Source organism: Prunus mume, linkage group LG3 (assembly GCF_029339155.1).
Source record: "Prunus mume cultivar Tortuosa linkage group LG3, ASM2933915v1, whole genome shotgun sequence".
Taxonomy (NCBI): domain Eukaryota; kingdom Viridiplantae; phylum Streptophyta; class Magnoliopsida; order Rosales; family Rosaceae; genus Prunus; species Prunus mume.
The window spans coordinates 22645609-22671311 of NC_142700.1; the positions used below are offsets into that span (position 1 = coordinate 22645609).

The window sequence follows — 25703 nt, forward strand, 5'->3', positions numbered from 1 at the left end:
TTGCCTATTTTTTCTTTCACAAGCTTCCTCTAGTCATCCTCTTCCAGCTGCTCCTCTTGAGCCATTGCTTCAACAACCGGCGTGTCTTTCTTGATTATTGCAATATTGGGTTTTTCTTTAACAAATGAAAGCCTCGATCCCAAAGTGGCCAATGCATCAACATATCTATTAGTGACCCCCGGGATATGTTCCAACACAACTTGTTTGAAAGAACGAACAAGCCCTTCAGCAGCTGTACGATACGGCGCCAATGCTGGTTCCTTCACAGCGAAATTTCCTTGTAATTGACTCAGCACTAGGTTTGAGTCCCCAATAATTTTAATTCTTTCGACACCCATTTCCCTTGTCGTAGAAATCCCTGTAATAAAAGCTTCGTACTCCGCCGTATTATTTGTGCATGGAAAATTTAACTTAAATGAGAGAGCCGTGGCTTGCCCCTCGGGATTGACAAGCACTACACCTGCCCCTCCACCCTTCGATGTAGAAGACCCATTGAAGTAGAGGGTCCATGGTCCCGCCTCTGTGACTACAGCAACCATTTCTGGCAGCTCCCCAAGGACTTCTTTAGAAGTTGTTGATTCTTCAACCGGAAATAGAGCCGGCATGTCAATCGGCCTGTCCTCGATAGCTTTTGGGAGTGGCGCGGGTGATATCAAACTTCGGACAGTTACTAGCAGACCAGCGTTAGCGTCTGGATAACACGGCCTTGTAAGCAAATATCTTCGGGATCAGACTTCACTGAGATGTAGCTTGTGAGCAAGTAATGCATAGCTGGCTGTGCGGCATAGACAAGAGCAAGGCACAAGAGTTCGGTCTTCGGATATCTCACTTCAGCTCCCCTTAGTTGCCTACTTACGTAATAAATGGGACTTTCTTCCCCGTCATGATCATGTTGAGCAAGCAAAGCCCCACCGCTGTGTTTGTTGTAGCCAAATAAAGCTTGAGAGGAAGCCCCGGAATAGGTGCTCTCATAGTGGGCAGCTTGGTGATTATTTATTGCACTTTCTTGTAAGCTTCTTGGCACTTCTCACTCCATTTATACGGCGTGCCTTTCTTGAGCAATGGAGTAAAAGCACTCATGGTGGCTGCAAGACCTGGGATGAAGCGTCGGATATACGATAGTCTTCCCATAAAACTTTTCAATTATTTTGGGTTTCTAGGGGGCACAAGGGAGTTGATGGCTCTAGTTTTTTCGGGATCCACATCTATGCCCTGTTGGTGTAGCAGAAACCCCAAATTTTCAGATGAAACTCAAGCACTTCTTTGGATTCATCTTCAGTCCGTACAGGCGGCACCTTTCAGCACCCTCCTCAAAACTTCTTGATGGCCTTCTCTGGTTTTGGACTTCACCACAAGGTCATCCACATAGTCTTTGACTTCTTTTCCCACCATGTCGTGAAACACATTTCCGCGGCTCTTTGGTATGTGGTGCCCGCATTTTGAGGCGAATGGCATGACGTATAATAAAAAATTCCCATATGGTATTCGGAAGGCTATCTTCTCAGCATCTTTGGGTGACATCTTGATCTGATTGTAACCACTAAACCCATCCATGAATGACAACAAGCCTTGACCCGAAGTCGAATCAATTAAGATATCCATGTTAGGCAGTGGGAACTCGTCCTTTGGGCAAGCTCGGTTGAGGTCTCGGTAATCCGTGCATACTCTGATCACACCGGTTTTCTTTTTCACAAGGACAATATTTGCTAGCCATGTAGGATGCTTGATTGGTTTAATGAATCCGGTAGCTAACAACTTTTCAATTTCCACCTTGATTTGCTTCTCCACTTCAGGATGAAAATTCCTTCTCGGCTGCACGAGAGGTTTGTACCAAGCTCAATATTCAAAGTATGACTTACTAAGCTTGGGTTTAAGCCAGGCATTTCCTCATAGCTCCAAGCGAACACATCTCGGAATTCCTTTAGCAAAGATACCATGGCCTCCTTCTCTTTACTTGTTAAATAAATGCTGATGGAGATGGGCCTTGGGGCAGAGGGATCCTCACCCAAATCAATTGTTTCCAGCTGCTTTCGGCTACACTAACGATCCATCTTGCATATGTCTGGGTGCTGTCATCGGTTCTTGGAAAACACAAGGCATGGGTGCCTTGTTATTGGAACTCTCACAACTATTTTTTTGCATTACTTTCCCTCCATACTCGGGGCTTTCCCGTAGGACACAGTCAGGCCCCCAACCCCGTCATAAGCGGTACACGGTACGTCCATCGGGCAGCATCACCTTTGAGCATTGGGGATGATCATAGGCATGGTTGTTGACTTCTGAGTGCCTCTTTCTCTCTCGATCGACAATGGTGATGAGCTCTTCATTGTTTAAATCACGATTTTCAGTCCATGAAGGAAGGTAGGTCCCGAAATGCTTAGATGGGTTGCTTCCAGCACCGGTGCATTCAGTGTAGAATTCTACCTCGGAGTAGTGAGGTTCTTCCTTGTTGAATGGTGCTTGATTCCCAGGTATGCGTAGTGGCCTCAGCCCAATCCTTCCTTTTACGCATTGATGATAGGTAGAGACCACAAGTTTATGCTTGTTGAGCCACGGCCTTCCAAGCAAAGCATGGTAAGCCACATCCACATCCACGACATAGAACTTAGTAAGTGACCGAATTGGCCCAACCTTCAAATTTACTTGCAAATCCCGACTGTGACTTCACTCTTATTCCCAAAACCGCTGATGTTTGTTTGTGATTGGACAATTTTGGATAATGGGATACCGGCTGCCGTAGTAGCCTTGTGAGAGGTAATATGTTGTGGAGGAACCGTGTCTACCAAAGCTCTCCTTATGAACACGTCATTGATTTGTCCCTCCAAATAAAGCGACCTCCTATGGTTCGGGTATGGAATTTCCATGTTTCGTCCGTGAAGACAATAGCATTGTCATTTCCCAAAAATGACCCTTCTGGTTGAGCGATAAAGCATTGAGAGTTAGACTCATGGAGATATTCATCAGAGCTACAGCAGCTGCTTCTCTTGCTTGAGACCCGAAGCCAAGTTGGTCAAAGAGTGATTTGAACTTCGGGTTTCTTTGAAGGACCTGTGAAGCTGTGGGCCCCTGTTTCATGCTTAAATAACGTTCCATCATGCTTGTTTCAGCTTAGTGTGATTATGAAATGTCACGGTGCATCTGCCTGCCGATAAAGCCCAAGTAGCATTCTTTGACATGTCCAAAACAAAGACTTCGCTGTCTGAGTTGTTACCCCATCCATTAGCAAGCGGCCATGGTGTGTTGTAACTTGAAGGCCTCGAATATTTACACCAATATGCTTTCTCCATATTTCCGCAAGGTTCCCATATAGCTTCCGTCGGCTTTGGGTCATTCCTCCAAGGGTGGCAATTCATCATCATCGAGCAAATCATCGGAGCATGTAATGATAGAAGCTATGTCCTTTCCCCTTCGTTTTGGCAAGGGGTCTTCATCAATTGTTTGCTTCCTAGAGGGAAGTTCAAGGACTCCCTCATGTATTTTGGCGTGTAAAATCCTCCTGAGACTTTGATGACGGTAGTTGGATGCCCCACAATTGGTGATAATTCGTAGTACCTAGGATCATTCTTTTCCTCTCGAGTAGGAATTTTGTAGGGTCTGACAGTTGATATACGCCATGCAGTCATTGTGTCAAGGAATTTTCCGTTTGCGTGAATTATAGTCGTTGGATGGCTTGTCATCTATTGCCAATGTCTGATGCGCTTCCTTCTTTTCATTCCTCCAAGTCCTTTGTCCTGTTGGCTTGACGGACATACTTGTCTTCCTCACAGCTTCCAACAGCCGAGAAAATTGACTAATGCCAATATTCTCCAAATACACTTTATAATCTGCCACAATATTGCTGATGTAGATTTCAACAAGCGCCTCCTCCTCTTTCTCATCGTAGCAATCCAATGCCAAGTCTCGGAACCTACGCACAAAGTCCACGAGATCCTCACCATGCTTTTGGCGAGTGTTGTTGAGTTGAGTGGTGGTGACTCGTTCTTCATGCTGGAAATACATCTTACAAAACTTGCTTGCCAAGCTTTCCCAAGAGTGAATAGAGCCTGGTGCCAATGTCGTATATCATGTGTAAGCACGATCGGTGGGACTATTTGAAAATTCTCTAAGTCGAAGAATATGATCACCAGCATATGGTCCTAAGGCATCAATGAAGCGATTGACATGCTCCTTCGGGCTCCTCTTCCTTCCGTCAAAGGACAAAGGTTGGTGCTTCATAACCTTTAGGATATGGCTGCTGGAGTAAGCTTGAACGGCGGCTGAGGAAAATACTTCCAATCTTCCCGACTCGACTCAGCTCCTTTTCCAAAGATGGCAACAACGCCCTCCCGAGTGACAAAAGATGGTCCTTTTGCTCTGACTCCTTTCCAGAACAGCAGATTCTTCTTATGGGTGTTTTTCTATTCACTTCGCTTGGCTTTGGAGCCTAATTTTTAAGTTCTTTTATCATCTCCACATCTCCTCTGGGTCTCACCTATAGCATGAATGGCTGCAAATAAGGTCTGTGAGGGTAAAGTTCCTCACTTGCACGTTCTTCTTCTCTAGAAGAGGCATGTTGCCTTAACTCCGAGTCAGATGGCTTGGCCCATCCCGGAAGTCATGTTGTTGCTTCCGGTCTTCTTTCTTGGAGGCATTGATGAAGATGATGGCTTAATCCTCAAAGAAGTCGCCAATTTATGTGGGGACTTTTTCTTCCTGCAGCCAATGGGTGGGCTGCTGTAAAGGGCGAACTAATGAGACTGCCTTTGCCTGTTCAAAGTTAAGCCTCAAAATACCTCCAAAGAGTAGCAAAATCTTAGGAGATATTCTGGCTATCTTCACGGATCAGAATAATGGTGACTTACAGATAATTTTGGCATGCTTTCAAATAGTCTTTTAGCTCAGCATGAGTGGCATGTGGCATGGGAGCAAAACCAACATAAGTTTAGCATTAAAAGAGAGATTAGGCTTGGTTTATGAGAAAAGAAAGTATTAAGGTAAGGAATGAGGTGTTTTGTGGGGATTTTGACTAGGAAAGAGGAAAAAGAGGCAAAGTTCTTTCTGGCAGCTTTAAAAACAAATTGAGAAGAAAGTGAACAGTGCACGAGGTAGTTAGATTTTTGCAAGTTTAGAGAGAAAGCTTGCTCCCTGAATTTCAGTTGCTCAGTTGGGTAGGGGAAGCCTCAATTTATAGCTGCAGGAAATAACCATTCTTCAAGAAACCCTAATGGCTTCTACTTATTTTGGCTAAGCTTTTTCCTCCTTTCTCCTCCTCTTCTCTGACTTCCCTATCTTTGCAAAATTGCCTCTGTTTATTTGCTTGAATTGTGGAGATTTGGGAGCTCAATGTCCCTTCCCACCGCAATCATGCAACTATAGGGGAGCCTTCTGGTTATTGTTTTTCTTCTTTCCTTCCTGACTAAATGACTGATGAAGGAAAGGAAATGAGAATATATGCTGGTCCAAGGTGCTTTTGATAAAAAGTGTGCAGCCAGCATTCCTTGTTCTTGGGCGCCTCTGCTTGGAACTTACTCCCAAAGAACTTTGCTTGATGAGTCCGCCAACCTCCTTCACGTGTTTTCTGCTTTTCAAAAGAGTCAAGCTTTGTGGGCTATTTTGGGATTTTATAAGGGCCAAGGTGGTTTCCTAAGCAAATGGGCTTTTGTGAAACATTGGGCTTCTTGATTGGGTTTATTTTTTGGTTGGGTTATTCTGCTTGGGCTTTTGGGCTACTTTTCTCTCTTTGCTTACCCACATGTTTGGGCCTAAGAAATGGGCTTGAGTCTCTGAGGTTCAAGCAACCCGAGACTTTCCATTTCTCGGCTCATCAATGGGTCTCATGTTGATTTATTACCGTCCATAGCACAATCCACTCAAGCAAGCCCCGGTTTTTTGAGTGGCTTAATGACTTAGGCTTGTAGCGTGGTTGGGTGTGCGATAATGATTTCGTGCTTGGCATGGCACATTGCTTGGCATGTTTTAATTTATCGTCATGTGATGCTTATTTTTTGCCTGGGCTTGTAAACTAGGTATATTTTATCTCAACCTTCAGCGAATTTATCTATATAGTGTGGCACGTGAATTGTAATTTGCATGTGGTGGGTTTCGGTGCACTTTGCTTTACGCTTTTTCCTGATGGATCGTCGTTTTGGGCTGATAATTTATTCGGGTCCAACCATGTATTTTTTGGGTCTCAACAATAATAAACCTTGTTGAACCCATAGGAATTTTCGGATCGAAAATCGGAGGTCGTGGGCCTCTCGGGCCCGATTGACCAGATTTGGGAAGTTTAGCCACTTAGTTGACCTAGCATCTTCCGAGGCTATTCCACCATTCGAAATGCATAGTCGGACCTTAGGAACTTCTCGCTCGTCGTACACATTTGAATCCCCGGATATTAGGAATTTATTTTAAAGTTCTTGTTTCCCCAGTACAAGTTTGGTAGTGGTCATACTTATATATATGGACATATGTTATATTATATATGTATATATATATATATATACCTATACATTCCTTCTTGTTTATCGATGAGGATACTTCATTGCTTATAGTGCCAACAGGCACGCATTTCAAGAGAGTAGTTTGGAGAAAATGGGAAATGTTTTAAATGGGATGGGTGTTAGTATACCATTACGAGAATACGGATTTCACTTGGGTTTTGAATTAGCTATATATATCTCGGTTTTGAATGCATTTCGATGATGGTGGACTTGTTACCATTATCGTAAGTAGACATATTTCTTCTCTTTCTCTGTTTGGTTCTTCTGTTGTTTTTCATAGACTGGTTTGTTTGATTTTGTTGCCCAAGCCTTGGGTATTGGAACGATGTCTTGGAACGCGTATGTGCCCACCTAAGTGGTTAATTTTTTTTCCCGAAATTGCCCTTCTTCTCATCTCTTTCTAACAGCTGTTTGGTTATGAGGTGGGTCCCACGACCCACATCAGCATTTAACTTCTGACTTTGACTGTTAATGTAACGACCAGTGTAAATTGATAACACTTTGAAATGTGTCGGGTATGAAATTGATGAAATTGAAACCTTGGGGCTTCGACACGACACTAAACCTCCAGGGACTAAAGAGTAGTTAATTTTTTTTTTAAAAACCCCTTCCTCTCTTCGCCTTCTCCTCCCACCTCCCACCCCATCCCCTCCCCTTCTCGAATCCAGCCACCTAAACCTCCTCCTCAAGAACGGCTCCACCATTTGCTGCTCCTTCAATCTGATCCAACTCGAGGCTGAGGACGACGACGTATCCCACTCTTCTAATTGGCACTCACAATGTGCTTGACCTTGATGCGATGCTTACCATCAAAACTACAAAAACTAGAAAAAGCCCATAAATATATTTTCGCAGGAAGAAATTAGAAAACCCGTCAAAGCCTTGCCTTACTGCATATAGATTTTGATAGGTAAAGAAACAACCACATATATTCTTCAAATTTCATTCAGTTTTTCCACCTCCACCTTATTATCCCCTACCTTTCCCCAACCACAACCTCCTTCCAACTTCTTGTTTACAAACTTTCTCTCTCCCTCTTTCTATCTCAAGTTCTCAACTCAACAATACCCAAGTGTTGGAATTCCAGTAACAGTTCCTGGAGAAAGGTAAAGCTGTTCTCTTTCTCTAGAAAGTATTAAACTTCTAATTTGGGGTTCCATTTGTTTGTGTGTTTTTTTTCTGTTGGGAGCAATAATATTATTGTTACTTCTGGAATTCCAGTATTGAGTAGCTTGAATTTTGCTTCATGTTATACTAATTGACATACAAGTTCACATTTTTTTCTGGAACTTTGGAGAGTTCAGGATGACAGCTTAGAATATATAGATGGGTGGTTGTCCTCGGCCTCCAAGTTGGATGAGCTCGAAGGAGTAGTAGATGGTGGAGCTGCACTTTGGAGAGGAGGTGTGGGTGGTTGGATTCGTCAGAGAGGGAGGGGGGATGGGGTGGGAGAGCCAGGAGGAGAAGAGGGACGACGAGAAAGGGAGGGACAAAGAGAGGAAGGGTTTTTTTTTAAAATAAAAAAATAAAGATTTTTTAATATTATTTTATTATATTATATAATTGATTTATTAATTTTTTTTTTAAGGAATTGATGGGTCCTACAGTGGACACATCATCAATTTACGTCATCGAGTTTAAATTGATGAAATTGAAACTCGGGGGCCCATATTGAGAATGACCCCAAACCTTTAGGGAGTCTTTTGATGTTAGCTCTTTTAAAAATTAATAAAAAAAACTGTACTTGTTTATATATAAAATTGGGTAAATTTCACTTTACTACCCTCAAGTTTCACGAGATTTAGAGTTTGCTACATGAATTGTTTTTTTCGTGTCAATTTCATACCTAATGTTTAGTTTATCCATCACTTTCATACATCCATCAATTTTCCGGTTAAGACTTCCGTTAAAAGCTGACATGGAAATTAAGATCACAGTCAAATTTTGCCACGAGGAGAAATAATGAATAAACTAATTAAAAATAAAAATATTTAAAATTAAAAAGAAAAGTCTCACTCACTCCTCTCTTCCCCACTATTTGTCAACAACTACCAACACCAACCCCCTACACCCCCCATCCCCATCCCCAGCCACCTGTTAGTTTTTGCAATGCATTGTAAACATATTTGAGTTAAAATTAGTCCTACATTGAAAAACTATAGAAATAGAATACTGTTCCTTTATAAGACCTACTCTTAGAAATAGAATAGTTAGGATTGGGTTTTGCAAGTGGCCCAATTGAGTGGCTTGTGGGTTTGGCCTTTTGGTCAATGCCTAATTAGTTGGGTCAATGGTTAATTAATATATATATATATAATATATTTAATTAGTCAAAAGATGGGCTCTGTAATTTAAAATTAAACCCAATTAATTAAATTAATTACGAATTAATTATTTAATTTATTATTTGAATTATTTTTTAAAATTCAAATATCATATAAGTTTGTCTAATTGGCTTTTACCTTTATATGATACCTATTCCAACAGGTGTTAGCCCTCTATATGAACAGGAGCCCTGGTTATGTTTGAAAAACATAAAAAATGCAGATAACCAGAAATCATCATTCCTGTAGCCTAAGAGATAAACATATAGAATTCGCCATATAATCAAAGCCCGAGTGCTAGGACTTTGGTTTAAGATAGTTGTATCCCGGTGGAGCAGACGACTGCAGTAACTACAAGTATTGAGTAGGGGCAAAATTCTGTTTCAAGGACATTGCAATTTGTAAGACTCTATCTGAAAAACCAGTAAGTTTTTATTTTACTGTCTTATTTCATTTCGTGATTTTGTTTAATGTTTAATTTAATTGTTGAATTAAATTATTAGTGTAATACTGATTGTTGTATCACCAACACCACCACCTCCATCCCAACCTCCCTCACCCTCATCCCTGGAAACCTGTATCTCATTTCTACCATATATTTGGATGGGCCTCTGATTTAAAAAACAACCTACATCTGCATGATCACTTCAATGCCTTGTTGCTTGATCATATTTGGGTATTTATGATCTGGAGCCAAGTCCACATCGGAGTCAATCATTTAAGCCTAACACGTGAACACCACATATTAGGTAAGGGGTAGGGGTAAACATTCAAGCCCAACATGTGAACACCACATATTGGGTAAGGTAAAGACCCAATTTAGGCCCACTCAATCAACCCGCTCTAATACCATGTTAAATTCAGAGAGACAGGTCAATGACCCACTACTGACAACACCAATATTGTTCCTAACTCAACCCGTTTAATACACGCCAACTGGCGAAAAATTGAAGAGAAATGTAGAGTTCAACACGCACACAAGGGGTTTTCAACCTCCACCACCCTCATTCCTCTCCAACACTTTATCCACCATGCTACATACAACTTTGTGATTATATACTATGTCTTTTGATATTTATACCTTTTTTTTTTCTTCTTTTGTTTTCCGTCTATCTTCTCCTCTCTTTTTTTCTTTCTTTTCCTTCTCTCTTCTCTCCTCTCTTTTTTTTCCTTCTCTTTAGTTTTATCTCCTCTTTTTTTTTCTTTCTTTTCAGTCTCTTTAGTTTTCTCTCCTCTCTTCTTTTTTTTTTTCTTTTCCTTCACTTTAGTTTTATCTCCTCTCTTTTTTATTTCTTTCCTTCTCTCTTCTCTCCTCTCTCTCTCTGTTTATTTTTTTTTTTCTTTTCCTTCTCTCTTCTCTCCTCTCCTCTCTCTATCTTTTTCTTTCTTTCTTTTCCTTATATTTTCTCTCCTCTCTCCGCTTTTTTTTACTTAAATTTTTTCAGTTGTGAGTTTTGTAACATGCATGTTATTATTTATTAACCATACACGACTCGAAACCCTGCACAATAAAAGACGATCCAATTCGACTTTACTTACATGTTTATTAAATGGGTTAGGTTCGGGTTGAGCATTCTTGACACGTTTATTATCCCGACACGACACGACCCATTGCCAACCCTAAGAGTGAGGGCTAGGTGGCGGCTGGGTAGGTTGCGATAGGGTAGATAGGGGCGTTTGGGTGGGTAGACTAGGACGGGTTGGGTGCCGTGATCAATTTTGTGGTAGACAGATGAGAGCATTTCACCTTCTCTTTGGTCAGAGAAGAAAGTGTATGGAGGGGGAAGGTGAGAGCGCAGACGGTGGGGTTGAGGAGGGGTTTGTGGTGAGGGAGGTTGCCATCCAAATATATAGCAGTGATGAGAGAGAGGTTTACTGGGGATGAGGATGTGAGAAGTTGGGATGGAGTGGTGGCTGGGGATGGGGGTGTAGGGGATTGGTGTTGTTGGCTGTCGACAAACAGTGGGGAAGAGAGAAGAGTGAGTGCGACTTTTCTTTTTAATTTAATTTTTTTTAATTAGTTTATCGATTATTTCTCCTTGTGGCAAAATTTGAGTGTGATATTAATTGCCATGTCAGCGTTTAAAGGAAGTCTTAACAGAAAAATTGACGGATGTACGAAAGTGATGCATAAACTAAACGTTAGGTATGAAATTTACACACAAAAAACTTCATGTAGCAAACTGTAAATCTTGTGAAATTTGCGAGTAATAAAGTGAAATTTACTCTAAAACATTACTAATTTCAGTTTACAAATAAAAAACATGAATTCTTTTGACTTCAGAAAAAAAAAAAAGAATAGTTAACAATTTTTTTTTTAAAAAAAATATTAGGAAACCCATGCACCACTAACCACCACCCAACCACCCGTGAGCCATCCCAACCACCACCTCTCTCTAATTCCGGTTTACCAAATAAATTCTGGCCTTAATCACCGACCCGTTCCCAATCTTAAAATCGGGACTCAACGAAAACCCAACAACTTGACCCGACGAAACCCGCCTGCCTGCGAACTTAACAATGCTCTCCATATAACCAAGATGGAAGTAAGCTCCTCGACTATCCTCGGACTGACTCGGTGCCTAGTCAAGAAAAAACGCCAGCAAGTGCAACAACCACACCGCCTTCACCATCCTTAAAAACTCCCTGTAAAACTCGCTCCTCGGATGTCCTCCATCTAAGACATGTCGTCTCTACTCCAAGTCCCCAAACAACGAGAGAGAGAGAGAGAGAGAGAGAGAGAGAGAGAGAGAGAGGTGTGTGGTTGGGTAGTGGCATGATAAGAGAAGAAGAGGGCTTAAAGGCTGCTTGGGTTTCCCACTTTTTGGTGTTGTTAATTGTTCTTTTTTTTTTCTTTTTGAAGTAAAAAGAAGGGAGTTTCACTAAAACACCCAAAATGGGGATTGAAATTATAAAAAAACCTAAGCACTATTTAAACATATAAACACACTCAAAACCCATCATTACACACACTTAAAACCCATTTATAAACACACCCAAAAAGTTGACTTTGGGATTGATTTTGGGTGTGTTTCTATGTTTAAACAGTGCTTGAGTTTTTTTATAAATACATGTCTATGATTGGGTTTATTTATAAATTTGTATAAAAAGAATTCATGTGTTTTTATTTGTGAACTGAAATTAGTAATTTTTTATTATAAACAATTACAATTTTTAATTAATTTTTAAGACTCTTTTTTTTTTTTGGTCGAATTAATTTTTAAGACTGTAATAAAATTTTAATAGTAATTTAACGAAATGGACAAGATTTGCTAATTGGACACCAATTAACAGTGGCAATTTTCATAATTTTGATGTGATTTCAATGCATTATTGTAAAATTAGATGTTTTTTTTTGGTTAAAAAAGGGGGGTCAAACCCCAAAACAACAAAAGACTTAGCCAGAGGCTAAACTAACCCAACGAGTTCTAGGAACTCCTAATAAGTCATCAACTAATAAAGCACCAATCCAGCTTGGAGCTGCATCAAGCACACACAGCCCAAGATCAAGATCATGGCTTCATTTAGCCAAACAATCTGCCACATCATTCCTTTCCCTGTAGATGTGGCTCATAGCACAAACACCAAACTGTCTCACCATCGCACAACAGCTAGCAATCAAGGAAGCTAGAGGGTGGGAGCCAAGCCTAGAATGCGGTTGGATCTGGGAGTACAATGGCAGCATCCATTTCCACAGCGAGCCTACGAATGCCTTTAGCAATAGCAAGTTGTAGACCAAAAAACAAGCCCCAAACTTCAGCTTCTACGATTTACCAAGGTTCACAGCAAAACCACAGATCCAATCCCCTAAAGAATTACGAATCACTCCTCCAAAGCAACAATAGAACCTCAAGCACACCTCCATCCATTAAGCTTAAATCGCTCAGCTTCAAAGGTTCCTGTGCCAGCAAAGGGGAATTTTAGAAGCCTTTGTATCCCCAATCTGCTACTGATACCACTCCTTTACAGCAGCAACAATAATCTTCTTAGGCTCATATCTGACCTCATCATCTATATTAAAAATATGATTAGTTCTCCACTTCCATAAGACCCAGCAGGTAAAAACAAAAACTAGAGTCCAAGGCACATGATCGCCCCACATAGCTTTAGACAAAAGATTAGAGCGAAGCCAAGGATGGAACTCCATATGGAAGAAATGGGGATGAGCAACAGGACCAAGCATAGCATGCCAAACATTAGTAGCCTTCTCACAGTCCCTAAAAATGTGCAAGATGGATTCAACTGGCCAATTATAGTAATTACAGGCAGGATCATCAGCCAAATGCCTCCGAGCCCTTTGCTCATTAGATAAGATTTTGCCTTGAAAAACCAGCCAAAGGAAAATTTGAAGCTTAGAGGGAATCTTTTCAATTTCCACAAGAACTTCCAGTCATACGATAGGCCAGTCATTACCATGAAACAAGAGAGTATAAGCAGCTTTTTACAGAGAACATACCATTAGCAGTAGGCCTTCAAATTTGAGCATCAGGAATTGCACCGGTCACTCCCACTGGGGATGCAAATAATTTGTGAACCAACTCTCATCCAAACCGCCTTAATTTGTCAATATCCCACCAATCCCCCTTAAGAAAACTGAAAACATTACAGGCTACATCCCCAACTTGCAGAACCCCATCTTGTTCAAGAAGAGGTCTTCCATTCAGCCACCTATCCTGCCAAAATTTAACTGTCTCCTTTCCCAATCCCCCACAGCATACCCTTAGAGTGTAACTCCACCCATGCAGAATACCCCTTCAAGTAGAGGAACAAACCTGCTTTGGAAGCAGGGAAGGGTCCAAAATTGACGTATCCTTTAAGGTATTTGGCCTCATAAATCCTAGCCCAAAGACCCTCATCCTTATTCTGAATTCTCCAACCAATTTTAGCAAGCAAGGCTTGATTCATAGTAGAAGACTTCTTAAAACCTGTTTATACCAAAATGAACAGCCAATGAACATCGGACACGTGGACCAAACTGGAGCTATGGGAGCTTTCGGCACCTAGCTTCGGCATCATATCTACCGATCGCTCGATTAGGGCAACCTTACCTCCTGGGACACGTGGCAGTCCCACAATTGATGTCCACAGTCCCACATCGAAACTCTAAGCAAATTGCACACCTCCCAAGGCCTATAAAAGAGGACAACTATCCCACTTGAGGTAATCAATCGAATTTGCGGCATAACGCCTATCGATCCGTAGTTCAATCTCACCAACTCCGCACTTATTTAAGCATCGGAGAGCCTTCGGCCGGTACCACACCGGTGCCCTAGGTCTTACCGAGCGCTTTGTTATCTTGCAGATCAAACGCCCTACCGAGGTCCAGAGCATACCGAAGGCCCAACATATCTAAGTGACGCGGGAAAGTGCTGAACCATTTTTCACACAACGCTTACCGTCATGGGAAACGATAATAATTAACCTACAATTCCTAAAAATAACATATGGGAACCACTTCGGGACCATCGTTCTTACCCGAGGACGGACTAACATACGGAATGCCAAGCTGGGGCAAGCCACTGCACCTTAGCACTCCTTCTAACCCTCCGTGAATTCAAACTACGGCCGGTTGAGCTCTTGGCTCAAATGATTTCTCTTCGGAAGGAAATGACCAAGCTCCAAGAACATAATAACCTCCTCACATCCAAAGTAGACAAAACTCGCCAGTTGCTTAATCACAGGAAACGCAAAATATTCAATCTACGTAACCTTCCTAAAGTCCGCAGACTCCGGCGTAAGAGAGGAAGAAGGGGCAAAGGCAACGCCTGCGCTTTTCCAACAAATTGGTAGTCCCACTGACCAGCCTCATATACCAAAGAAAGTCTCACGCCGATCGCCATCGGCTCAATGACATGGATGCCGAACGGCAGAGGTCCCTCCAGATAAACGACTCTTACGGACTCACGAATGAGGGTCCTTGGAGACAAATCGCCTCCCGAAAGTCCAGGGTTTGGGTTCAGAGGCAAAATGACGACGAGTATGCCCTCTCCAAGGGCGCCGAACACACTACTGCTCGAAACTCCACGGAGTTTTCAAGGCAAGAGAATCGAGTCCGAGGAGAAACTCAAGACTATATTTCCGAGGAGATCCTAAGCCGAGACCCGCACCGTCTCGCTCTTCCAGAGAATCCGTAAGATGGAGGACACCAACCCGATCCTGTGGGCCTCGACAGGAGGTACAGCTGCATGGTAATATCGTACACCAGCCACAAAGACCCTTAACACACCTTCACTCCTTCCAATCAGCAGAGGATGCAAAGGCCTCGGCGATGAGGGACAATGCCTGCTATTCCCATCCTCCATTACCGAGTTGCTCAATCGGTTCTACCATCTCAACCAGGAATGTAGACTGCGTTCGACGAGCTAAAACAGATTTTTCTAAATCATTTCATGATCCAGACGGACCGTCTCAGTATTCTGCGCGACGACCTGCATTCGGCAAAGAGAAGACGAACCCCTACGGGAATATGCCGCACGCTTCAGTCATGAGTACTCGAGGTGCCCGGAGACGGACGATAGGGCAACCTACGGCACCTTTAAGAGTGGCATTCATCCTCTCACTTTCGGTACCTAGTACAGCAGCAATCGGCGCGACTTATGACGAATGATGAAGCAGCGCGGTCCATACCAAGGTTCAATACTTCAACTCCAAGCCCGGACCTTTGGCTCGGCAGGAGGAGCCGGCAACGAAAGCTATCCCGGGCGGATCGACGATTCATCGGCAGGCCACAATCGGAAGGATGATCGGGATCATCGGCAGTGGTAGCTCTAAGAAGGGACGTAGGAAGTACGGTCGCAATAATCACCGAGCCGCCGCTAAACCACGACCACGCCAGAAGTCTTCACCTCGCTAAACACGACATATGAGGCCGTCTTGATGAACAAGCATGACCAAATCCAAGCCAAACCACCAAAGCCCAATCGGCAGATAACCGGATATCGGCAAGTTCTATCGGTACCACCAGCAAGAAATACCACAACACCAAGACCGCATTAGCTCGAGGAAGATCGTTGAATGGCCGATTCATGAGGGAAAGCTAGACCAATACATCACAAGCCGTAGCAGCGCCCGCCTGAACGCCAACCGCAGATCAACATGATCAAGACGATCGCGGAGGCCCCACTCGACAGACCCTAACCGATCAATAAAACAATATGTGCGCGCCGCCACTACCCCAAGTCTTCAAAGATAGAAGGCGATCGGAGCCACAAGGTCCTGAAGGTGGGGTGGGAACCCATCACATTCTCGTGAAGAAGAAGAAGAAGGGTCATCTACCCCCACGATGACCTAATGATCATTCGGCGAGATCGCCACTACGATGTAGGTCGGATACCGATTGACACCGGAGCTCGTGAACGTGATTTTTGCCGATGTGTTCGGGATCGAATTGCCGACAATATGGTTAATCGGCAAATAACGCATCTCCTCGCTTTTTCGGGATCCGTCCAACCAATGTCGCTCTCCTAGGAAAACAATGACCTACGACCAATTCCTTATTGTCGATCTGCCCGACGGCATACAACATCATCATAGGACGAACGGCACTCACAAGAGTCAAGGCCCACCTATCCCCCCACATATTGCTGATGAAGTTCCCTACTCACAACGGTACGGGCGTCATCCGGTGACCCAGCTCAGCACAGACGCATATGCCACGCTCTTAAAACGGTAGCTTGCAAGCCGCCAATGGAAGTCATGACCGTGGAAGGACTACCTAACGGTAACGGGCCTGTAGACGACCTAAGAGAGGAAGCGCCAAAGCCGCTAGCGCAACCTGCCGAAGAGCTCGAGACGGTGATCCTGAACGAGGATTTCCCCGATCGGTGGGTGAAAATCGGCACCAACCTCGATCCCGACCTACGGAGGCAGTTCATCGATGTCTTGGGGCAATAGGCGGAGGTCTTCGCCGGTTTTACGACGATATGCCCGCATATCACCCGACGCCATCACCACAAGCTCAAGATCTCCTCGCCCATAAACCAGCCGATAAAGCGCGTTGTACGATGCTGAACGGCACGAGGCTATGCGCATCGAGGTTGACAAGTTCAAAGCCATCGGCTTTATCGAAGCTACGCACTTGCTTTGGCTCGCCAACTCACCATGGTTCTAAGGCCGAGGAGGATGGCGAATATGTCGACTATACCGACCAATAAGGCATGTCCGGCGATGCTTCTTGCCGAGAATCGACACCGTGGACGCAACCGGACACGAAGCTTCGCCTTCATGGACGCTTATTCGGTACAACCAGATCTTCATGGACCCGCCGAGAAGCGAGCATACGGCATTCATCACCGACCGCAGTTGTATCATATAATATCATGCCTTTCGCCCAAGAACGCGGGGCAATATATCAACGGCTCGTCAACCGAATTTTTGCTAAGCACATCGGGGGCATTATGGAAGTATATATCGACGATATGTTGTGAAAAGCCGAACGGCGGGGCATCAGAAAACTCGCCTCATGTTCGGTATACTAAAGGACTACCGATGAGGCTAAACCCAACAAAGTGCGCCTTCGGTGTATCTTCCGGTAAGTTTATCAGATTCATGATCAGCCAAAGAGGAATCGAGGCCAATCACAAGAAAATCAAAGCCATAATCGACATGGAAATGCCGAGGACGCAGAAGGACATTCAAAGCCTTATCGGACGTGTCGCTGCCCTGACCCGTTTCATCTCCAAGGCCACCGATAAGTGCGTACCGTTCTTCAAAGCCTTGAAAGGGGGCAAACATTATATCTCATGAACTACCGAGTGCGACCAGGCATTTCAAGACTTGAAGGACTACATGAGCAGGTCACCATTGTTGTCAAAATCGCTTCCTAGGGAAGTTCTCCTCCTCTACCTTTCGTATCAGCACCGCTAGCTCGCCTCGACACGGAGGCGGAGAAGGCGTAACTACCAATTTTTATGTCGCAAGGCTTTTCAAAGCGCGGAGCTTCGCATTCGCTTGAGCAAATGGCCCTTGCCCTTGTTGGTCAAATGGGCGATCGAGCTCGAGAATTTGACATACAGCAAACCAAGGCCTGCAGAGAAAGGTCAAGCCGCTGCCGACTTTATCTCCGAGCTCACACCCGCGCCGGCCGTAAGCACCATCCTCGAACGTCACACTACAAAACCAAAGAACCCGGGTGCCGATCGCTTAATCCTTCGGTACTGTGATGGACCCAAAGACGTTGACGGCTCGCAAACCAGAAGGATGCGGAGCCGGTTTGTGTTAACTACCCCGCACGGTTGCAAAGTCGAATATGCCCTCCGATTTAACTCTCCGAACCTTTAACAACAAGGCGGAGTATGAGGCTCCTCTTGGCCGGCCTACGCCTAGCAAAGAGTATGAGCGCCAAACAAATCAGCATCCACAGTGACTCCTCATAGTGAATCAAATAATCGCGACTTCGCAAAGCAAAGGACGCCCATGTCCGCCATTTATCAGCAGCCCACTAACTCCTACGAAAGTTCCAGGCTTATGAGATTCGCAGATCCCCGTGTCGAAAACAGCCACGCCGATGCACTCTCGTGATTGGCTTCGGCAATCAACGACAAGATCGGAAGAAAGGTGTCGGTGGAAATATTATCTCAGCCGAGCACGAGAACGGCAGAGGTGTGTACCGTACGGTACGAGGACACGTGGATGTCTCCAATTTACGCATTCCTGACGATCGGAACCCTTCCTATCGATAAGTCCTGTGCTCTAAGCTCCGCGATCGGCAAGATATACCCATCGACGATACCAGTTATAAGCGAGGCTACACCACGCCATATTTGAAGTGCCTCATTAAGGAGCAGGGGACTACGTCCTTCGAAAAGTCCACAATGGGGTTTGCGGCAACCACTTAGGGTCCCGCTTCGCTAGCGCACAAAGTCTTCCGCAGGGTATTTCGCCGACCCTACACCAAGACGCGAACATCCCGGTCAAGAAGTGCGACAAATGCCGCGGTTCGGTAGTGTCCTCACATCCCAGCGGAGCCTCTCACCGATCGTAAGCCCGTGGCCTTCGCCTGGGACTGGACTTGATCGGACCGATGCCGCAAGGAAATGGTCAGTCAAATATGTCTGTTGTCGCCAGTATATTACTTCACTAAATGGGTAGAGGCCGAACCCTTAGCTTCCATAACGGTAGCAAAAATGGAAGATTTCATCCGACGAACATTTGCTGCCGATTCGAATCCCTACGCAATTATCACGGATAACGGCAGGCAATTCGATTCGGAAGCCTTTAGGCAATTTTGCACTCGCCTCAAGATCAATTTGTTCTTCGCTTCGCCACCACCCCAATCGAACGGTCGGTCGGCGATGAACAAAATTGTCAAGAAGCTATTGAAACGGCAGCTTGACAAAGCCAAGGAGCTGGTCGGAGAAGATTCCAGAGGCGTTATGGGCCATCCGAACATCCTACCAAACGGAAACCGGGGAAACACCATTCTCCATGGCTTTTGGCTCGGAAGCAGTAGTCCCAGTGGAAATCGGAGAGCCCACTTACCGAACGGAGGCTTTCGCACCAAAGGCGAATGAGGAGGCGCTCGCCTTGAGCCTCGACATGATCGAAGAACGCCGAGAGCAAGCCAACCTTCGAACAAAGCTTACAAGCAGCGCTTTCTGCACTATAACTCCAGGGTCAGATTCCGCTCTTTTCGTGTCGGAGATTGGGTCATGCGAAAAGTCTCTCTGGCGACTAAAGACCCCCGGGAAGGAACCCTCGAACCTTCTTGGGAAGGACCTTACGAGATCATCGGCATCCAGCGATCGGGGACTTACCGACTCAGGGACTCCAACGGAAAGACCCTCGGTCATCCTTGGAACGTGGAGCATCTGAAATACTACTTCAAATGAAGTCACTTAGCTTACGGCAGTGTAGAGTTCCCTAGCCTACGGCAGGTTTTCACTTGTAAAACGAACTCCAAATGTATCTTTGCCTTCGGCATCTATTAATGAAAAGATTTTCAGCGCTTACACTCGCAACCTTCGGCATATTCATTTTTCAAAAAAAAAGACGAGGTAGAGACCATCGGTAGCAGTGTACTACATTCTAAAAACCCTGTTATTGCCTTCGGCAATTGAGGTACCACGGTATCCTTTCCTACCAATAGAGGGTTAACTTGTCTTTTACTAAGTTTGTTAAAAAACTTTAAGATTCTTATTTAGCCATCGGCACTTGAAAGGTTAATTTCAGAATCGCTATTATCAACCCTCGGAAGTGAAGTGTTAAGCCCTAAGTTGCTTACCGACTCGGGGTTCACTTGAAATTTGAACTTATTCTAGCCTACGGCAGTTAAGGTGAACGTCAAAGTTACGGTGATTAGTTTGCCCTCGGCAGCTACGGTGATTAGTTTTGAACCTCGGAAGTTAGCTTGCACTAGCCTACGGCAGTTAAGTCAAACGTACCGAAAGTAAAGCTACTTGGTTAAAGTAAAAGTGCTTGAATTAAAGGATGCCCTCGGCATCAAAGCATTCAGAACAGATGGCCTCATGACAGATACATTTAATAAAAACTTAAACAAAACTCAAACGGCAGTCTACTCCTCGACATCAAGGGCAACGGGATCTCAAAGGACGTCCTCCACTTCGTAATCTTCTATCATCTCCAAGAGCTCAACCAGCTTTAGTTGAAAATGAGAAGAAGCTTTTGGAGAAGATTATCATTGCAGAGCGTACGAAGCTTTCGTCAGCGCGGCGCCATCGGTTTCGCAAGAATGCCATCGCCTTCGGCAGCTCCCGATCACCAAGCCTCTTCTCGTGGCATCCTCTCCTCGCATCTCGATCATTTCTTCTGCTATGCCTTCGTGAAGAGGGGAGGATCGGCAATGAAGTTGAGGTTGAGCTTTTTCCCGGGGTTGTACCGCTTTGAAACGGTAGAGCAGATCCGCCATTTCCATGCCCACTTCCTTGTCAAGCAAGGAAGAAAACTCGTGGACCGACGGTACCCCGTGACGCTTCCCGGACGGCAGCCTCAATCTCGAAGTCCTTACCCGCCCGACTCTCAAAGGCCACCCGGATCGCCTCCTTCGACTCTAGAGCCTCCCTTGCCGCTAGCCGCTACCGACTCCAAGGTGCCGACATCTCACCGAGGATGGCTTGATAAACTTTAACTCGCTGCTCGGCAGCTCGCATGTCCTTCGCCAAGTTCACCTTAGCTTGGATGGCCTTGCCCGCCTCGGCAATCTTGCCCTGCCGTCTTCGTAAGCCTTCTTCACCTTTTCGGCGGCGTTAACGCACAGCCACATGTCCATGGAAGCTTGAAGAGCAAAGGAGAATGTTAGATAAGGATGGAAACAGACAGAGGAAAAGCTGAGAATTGTGAGGTACTTACCGAGGCTTAAAGACGGAAAGCGTGGCCACCTCCTCCCAAGGAGCTTCAGTCCTCGATCTCGAACAGCCCATTTATGAATCGAGGATCATGTGGTTCACAAACCGACCGCCTTTGAAGGACATGCCGAGTGACAGCCGGGGCGCCGTCGCCCTCGTGAGCAAAGATGGCTCGAGCAGCTCGGCATGTCGCCCACGCTTTGAGCGGATCGCCTCCGATCGATCGCGGATCGGCCTCTGCCGCAGCTTTGAAGGAGGTACCTCAGGAATACCTCGCCAGAGACGGACCGGCAATACCGCTCGCATGCGCCGATTCAGCTTCATCCGACGACGACGCTGCGTTGAGAGTTAGGTCGTCGTCAACCTCCCGATGACTGCGTTGCCGCCCGGCCGCCGCCTTTTTCTTCCCCGCATGCCAAGAATGAGGCGCCGCTTGAGGACTCGCTCATCCTCTTCGCCTCGGCAATCCTTCGCTTCTTCGCCACCGCAAAGCAAAGATTGGTCGATTTCCCATTGAAGCCATCAACTCTGTGAAAATGAGCAAGTACACTTACTCTCGGTAGGCTGACAAGTTGAGCTTTGATGAGGTTGGTGGTGAAAAGAAACTTGGATAAATTCTTCCACGGCAGGACCTTTAGCCTCACCCTCTCGATCCGCCGGATCTTCCGCTTGTATAGCGCTCGGCCGCTTCAATTTACTCGCACAAAAGGAGAAACGGAATTAACATTCCCAAGAAAGACATATTCTAGGAAACCTACCGAACGGTAGGATGGCCACCGCAATTTGGAAGGTAGTAAGAATGCGAAACGACGAGATGTCCCGAGGGCGACTCAATCGCCGGACAAGCACCCGCCGGTTCCTCCACGCTTCGAGAGGTCAGCACACGATAAAATGGCCACGCCGTAGCCTTCCCGCAGCTTGGCCCGAACCCAACCCCGTGGTCGGCAGACTTCGACTTCGTGACGCATGATGGGAGAATTGTTCGCACGGCTCTCCTCGCCACCCATGTCAAGGCAGAACCACGCCCATTAGTGCTACCTGGTTGGGGTTGAACTGCCCGGAGCATAGCCCATCCGCGCCAGTGATCCTCTCGAACGGCGGGTCAGAGGGAGCCTCACTCCTTGCGAAATACGCTCAGGAAAAGACGACTTCGCCGTTCTTAGGGCTGCTTATAGATTCGATAGGATTTGGGATCCTTATCCCTACCGAACTGGTATGAGGTATTCAGCACGGAACCTCGCAATCTCCATCTCGATGATCCTATTGGGCTCTAAATAGTCTACGCCAAGACGATCTCCTTCGAATCCCCATCGGCACCTTGGGATTACTAGGGAAGACTACCAAACCCTCGGCCGAAGGGACGGTTCGCAAGTGACTCTCCACGGTCGAAGTGGAAGCTCTAATTGGCGACTAGCGCCGCTTCCCGCAGGGGCTTGACTAACGTGGCGACCATCGCTATAAACAATAGCCAATGGCACCGGAGCAGCTTATCAAACCCTTTCCGATACCGTGTAGGAACGGAGCGGGCTCTTCACCGAGTATCTCAACATCGCGCTCCGTCACGGCATCGGCCCCGCCGCTTCACCGCCGAGTCAAAGAGACCGTCTGATGACTCCTCATCGAATGCATTGGGCTCATACTCGGAGAATGACTCGCTACCAGACATCTATAAAAACAGGGAAAAAGGAAACTAAGGCTCCTGCCGGATGCTATCCTACCGTCCCTATACTCCTACCTATGGCGACTAGACTACCGAATGGAACCCTATGATCAGTCTAGTTCAAACCAAGGAAGGACGTAACTCTTAAGATAAATAAGGGAGTAAGTTGAAGTTACCGAACGGTACCTTAAATCGACTCGATAAGAAACGTGAACTGCGCTACCGATCGCTCGCCGGAATCGCTTTGCCGCTAGCAAGCCGAAATCACCGCTACCGTTAGCCCTTGACGGAAATCGCCTTGAATGCCGGAAGCTCGCCGTAAATCGCCTCAACAGAGCTCTCGCTTTCTCACAAAGTGCAAAGTGATTTCACCTCCGGGGTCATCTCTATTTATAGGAGAGGAGTCGCAACGGTATACCTCAAAAACCAAACGGCGATTAATGCGCCGCGCACCATGATTACTCTCACCACGTGTCGCTCATCCTATGGGGACTGACGGCACGCGAGGCACGGAAGACGAGGCGCTCGATGTCCCTTCACCCGTCCCGCTCAACGAGACCTTCCGACTTCCCGACGCCACCGAATGAACAAGAACGAAAGAGCCAAAATTAAGCCCCTCCACCAGCTGGATTACCGAACGGTAGGGAAACATTCCTTCCAAGGACAACTTCAAATCCCCTTCCAAGAACTCTCGCAAGAGGACTTGGGGGACTCCTGTTTATACCAAAATGAACAGCCAATGAACATCGGACACATGGACCAAACTGGAGCTATGGGAGCCTTCGGCACCTAGCTTCGGCATCATATCTACCGATCGCTCGATTAGGGCAACCTTACCTCCTAGGACACGTGGCAGTCCCACAATTGATGTCCACAGTCCCACATCGAAACTCTAAGCAAATTGCACACCTCCCAAGGCCTATAAAAGAGGACAACTATCCCAGCTTGGAGGTAATCAATCAGAACTTATGGCATACGCCTATCGATCTGTAGTTCAATCTGACCAACTCCGTACTTATTTAAGCATCGGAGAGCCTTCGGCCGGTACCACATCGGTGCCCTAGGTCTTACCGAGCGTTTGTTATCTTGCAAATCAAACGCCCTACCGAGGTCCAGAGCATACCGAAGGCCCAACATCTCTAAGTGACGCGGGAAAGTGCCGAACCATTTTTCTGCGTCAACAAAACCCAACCCTCCGTTACACTTAGGACGACAAACCAAATTCCACTGACATAGATGAACTTTGGTTCTTTTTCCACTGCCTCCCCAGAAAAAATTTCTATTCAACCGGTCTAGCTCATCACAAACACTTACAAGGAGTTTAGTAGTTTGCATAGCATAAATAGGAATAGAAGAAGTCATATCCTGCGTAAGAAAGAAGTTTACCTTTCTAAGAAGCCAACCGACTGTGCGCCCTATCCAGCAGCTTCTTATATGTAGGATGAGTACCCCTTCCATGAAGAAGAGGCAGAAAAAATTAGATGTTTTTTTAAAGTCATTGGACCTCATCTAAATTAGGTGAAAATTGGGTTATTATCTACCACAATAGTAAGTTCCCTATGGTAGTTTAAACCAAAGCTCCCTTGATTCTATAGGGTTAGGAATATGAGAAAAGAGGGAAGAGAGGAATTGAAAAATAATTGATTGTAGGAAAACAGAGAACATGATGGATTAAATAGAGAGTCTGTTCCATGGAGAAACTAGGAGAAGAACCAAAGGTCTTCTAAAAGGAGGAAAGCGTGCAATTTTTTCTACAATGAGGAACCGTGTTTTTTCTTTTTAATTCCAGGCGTGTAGTTTTTTTTGGGGTTAGTTTGAGTTCCTGTTTAATTATTTAGTTGTGGGCCAACTTGTATTGATTTTATTTGGGCCCTTTTATTTTCAGACTCTTTACATATGTATTATGGGCCTACCAAGTTATATATGGTAAAAATTTGGGGCCCCATAAATTGGAGGCCCATGGCTGTTGCTTTTGGATCCCAAGCTCAAGGCCGGCCTTATTAAGAGATTTCGAGGAATCCCCGTCCCCGTCAAAGGGCTATCTCCGAACCTCGCCCTGAATCCCTTATTCTTCCATGCCAAAATGGAAGAGCTCCAAGGCTTAGCCCATTTGTTAAAAATAAAAAATAAAATAAAATAATTGCAGGTATGATCTTCAATAACTAAGGCATCTAAAAATCCATAATTTATCAAATCATATCAATTATACTTGTCCACATTGTTTTTAGGTTTATGAGCTTTTGTGGTATATTAAAATAAGTATTTTGTATTATCATAAAATGTGATGATAGATTTGGTATGAAAAGTTGATTTTGATTGACCCATCACAATCCCGACCCACCTCCCACCTCAAGAACGAACCTCATTCTTCTAATATCAGCGTCAAGGGGGGCAAAAACAAAGGCAAGGCAATGGCAAAGATAACTGCAACGGCCATGATGACTACAACGACAAAGGCAAAGGCAAGAATAAAGGAAAAGGCAAAGACACAAACAAAGGCAACATCAAAGACAGGGCTAAGGAGGGGCCGCCAGAGTCGACTACTGTGATACCATGTCAAACAAAATATATGAGAATTTTCTTATACGTTTTCTTTTCCAATATTAAGGTATTTATAAAGATGTACAAAATGGTAAACCCCTAAAAGGGTTAGAAATCCTAATTACAATAGAATTATACAAAAGTAAGTAATTGCCAAAAAAAAAAAGGAAAATAAAATTTATTCGTGAAATATTCTAGTGAACACCACCCACCTCAAGAATGAACCTCATTCCTCCAATATCAGTTATCAAGAATCTTAATAAATGATTTTATAAGCGCCTTGCCTAACTTTTGATTCTTCTAATGACATGTTTACTAACTTAGAATTGGAGAAAATATGAATCGGGGTGAGCATGGGTCGCTCCAAGGTGGTATTCCTTATATTAGTAATATTGTA

The 25703-nt window shown here is 45.0% G+C and overlaps 1 long non-coding RNA gene across 1 annotated transcript; it reads left to right on the top strand.

The window, feature by feature from the left end:
- The first annotated feature begins 8970 nt into the window (after positions 1-8970).
- LOC148919118 (uncharacterized) lies at positions 8971-25498 on the top strand. The gene is made up of 2 exons (XR_016125389.1): positions 8971-9227; positions 25057-25498. It is a non-coding gene; the product is annotated as an uncharacterized LOC148919118 (long non-coding RNA).
- The last annotated feature ends 205 nt before the right edge of the window (positions 25499-25703 follow it).